General features: G+C 44.2%; 1 pseudogene; it reads right to left on the minus strand.

Annotated features, from left to right (window-relative positions):
• Positions 1-1,459: 1,459 nt before the first annotated feature.
• On the minus strand, positions 1,460-2,780 carry LOC103184478 (annotated as a pseudogene).
• Positions 2,781-3,133: the final 353 nt, after the last annotated feature.

The following is a 3,133-nucleotide window of genomic DNA, read 5'->3' on the forward strand; positions in this document are numbered from 1 at the left end:
TGATTCACTTGCGAGGCAAGTAATCTAACCACTAAGCTACAGGACTCCATAAAGCTGACAAGGACCTCTTGGTTGCAGATACCCTAAGCAGAGCGGTCCCAAACTAAACAAGAACCAAAGATGAGGACACAGTAAAGGTTTTCTGGGGGCTAAGTTAAACAAACATGAAGGATTTATCAGAAGAGCTGCAGAGAGAGAAACAGTGCATTACAACAGCTGAAAAGATCATCCACAATGGATGCTCAGAGAAGAAGCTCAATTGGAAGTACAAGGACATGCATACACAAGGAGACACTGGTTATATTCTATTCCCGGGCCATCCTAGAGGCCAAACATTAACCCAAGCTCCTGTTCTCCACTACTCTTCACTTCCTCTGCACACCCCTTCAAACACTGATTCTCACCTCAAATGCCAAGTGCGAAGAGGTCCTGAACTTCTTCATCTTCAAAGATACACAACATCCGCCTGGCTGCCTCGTCTTCCTCCCATCTTCTGCTCCTCAAAAAACCCACCCTTGATCCTTCAAACTTTCCAAAATACCAGCCCATTTCAAAGTTACTCTTCATTTCTAAAGTCCTGGAAATACTATTGACAACCAATATCACTTACACCTCTCTCTCCTCTCCCTATTCAAGGCCCTCCATTCCGGTTTCCACCCTGCCCACAGCACCAATGTAATGCTCGTCAAAGTCATCAATGATGTTCTCGCTCGTGAGGATGCTGATGACAATGATGTCCTCACTCTCACTCTCTCTGCTTCATTGTCCGCCTAGATCTCTCCGCTGCCTTCAACACAATTGATCACTCTATCCTCTCAACTGCCTCTCCTCCCTTATTCACCTTAGTAGGACCTGATTACTTGAGTCACCACCATCACTATGTCTCTGCAAATGTTTTTCCTCCCACGACCAATGGGTCACCTGTGGCAAACGCTAAGACTCCATTCTTAGTGCCCTTCTTTTACTCATCTACGTGCTTCTTCTCAGTGATGTCCTCTGCAGGGTCAACTTCCAAAGTATGCTGATGACATCCAAATCTACTTCTCCTCCAGCTCCCATCAATGTCTCCTCACCTGGGGCTCTGACTTCCTAATTCTCCCCGAACTATCTCTCAGATTCACTGTGCGCAACCTATGCATCAGTGATGATCCACAGTAATCCCCACATCCGATCCCAAGCCAGAACCACATTCCCCTACCTCCACCACATTTCTACCCTCTGACCATAACTCACAGCCAGCGCAGCCAAAACCCTTATCCGTGGATTTGTCACCTCCCGCCTCAATTATTCCAATGCCCTCCTCACCGGTCTCCCAAGTTCCACCATTCATAAAATCCAACTCATTCAAAACTCTGCCACTATATACTCACCCACAAAGTGTCCCACAACAATCGTGGATTGAATGACCAAATTATTATTATGAATATATTGTAATATTTACATTATTTCCATCGATGATCTAATAGTCTATTTCACCAAACACAATATCTTGTGTCCTGATAATTGCATCCACGTCAGCTAACATGTGTTCTTGAGACATTTTGTCCAGTCCAAGCAGATGAGCGAAACCGGGAGCTTTAATCTTACAGCGATAAGGTCAACTTGTTCTGTCCAACACTAAATGGACTCCAAATTCTCCCTTTGGTGCTTCAATCGCTGTGTAAGTGCCTCCGCATGGAACTTGATATCCCTCTGTATATAACTTAAAATGATGGATTAGCGCTTCCATGGACAGCTTCATCTGACTTCTTTCGGAAGGAGAGATTTTTAAGTCATCAACTTTGATTTCTCCCTCAGGCATCTTGTTGCCATCTGAAGCATGATCCTCAATCTCTGTGTCATCTCCTCTACCCTACACATACAGTGATCATAACAATCTCCATTACTTCCTATCGGGAAATTGAATTCCACCTGGTGATAGACATCGAAGAGTTGAGATTTCCTTAAATCCCACTTTATCCCAGATCCTCTCAACATCACCCCCATTGAATCCATAATTCAAAGCCTCATGTGCTGTTACGACTCCAATATGAATAGGAGTTCGATTTTTCCAAATTCTGTTTTCTGTGAACATCTGCTCAACCTCATCAATGAGGATAATAGAAAATTGTTCATAAAAATGTTGTGCATTAATCTGAGGGAAATTCCTGATGAACACCTCCAGGTTTAACATAAGCTGCTTGCATTCGAGCTCCTAAACCCTCTCATCAAACTCAAACATCTTTTCTGTCTCTTCAAACATCCAGAAAAATGGTGGCATAGCTCCAATATCAAGAACCTGTGCTGTGATGGCCATAATACGGTTCAACATTCAGGTTATCACTCCAAATAGCACCCTGATCCACTGGTGGTCTGGTGTTCGACAACAACAACAACAACAACTTGGATTTATATAGTACCCTCCACACCGTACGGAGTCTCAGTAGTTTCTTCACAGCTAGAGAATCACATTGTTCGTTAAACATCATCGAGACATAATAATAGTCGATCAAAGTAGGGGGAGCGCCTAGAGGTTGGTTTTAGCCTCGATCAGTTTCTCTGTCCTGTGGTGTAAAAGCCCGATGTGAGGGTCACAGCGTTTGATGGATTCTCAGCTCAGCTCCATCACCAACGTGGAACTCCATTAGCAGTTGGGTGCTGAAGCTGGGTGCTGAGGCGGAGAGAGACATTTCTCTATCTTTATCGTTCCAAGGAGCCGGTTTCCACTTGATGTTGTTGTGATCAGGATAAATCACGGCTCCCGAATAAGTAATGGCTGTAAAATGCTCATCCTCCCACATTGAAGCAAGCAGGATGTTTCTCGTATGGGTTAAATTTAATTTCTGCTGGAGTAAGGACTCAACTGAGGGAAGACACTGCTCGATGATGGTGGTGTACTGTCTGTGATCGAACTGCAGATACAGATGTGTATCTGAGCAGGTCACTTTTCAAGGCTTTGAGGGATGTGCTTAGCTGAGCAGAGAGCAGTGGTCAGCTGCTGTACAGCTCCAGCCTGTGCCTCAGTCCACTCCCACTGAGTAGATATCTTTTAACCACTTGATCGGCAAAATTTGGGATGAATGTACAAGAGAATCCTCCCGTTCCTAAAAAGTAACGGAAATAAGTCAAATCTACTTGTTCTGAGTTCACAAAA

Source organism: Callorhinchus milii, unplaced genomic scaffold (assembly GCF_018977255.1).
Source record: "Callorhinchus milii isolate IMCB2004 unplaced genomic scaffold, IMCB_Cmil_1.0 Scaffold11, whole genome shotgun sequence".
Lineage (NCBI taxonomy): Eukaryota > Metazoa > Chordata > Chondrichthyes > Chimaeriformes > Callorhinchidae > Callorhinchus > Callorhinchus milii.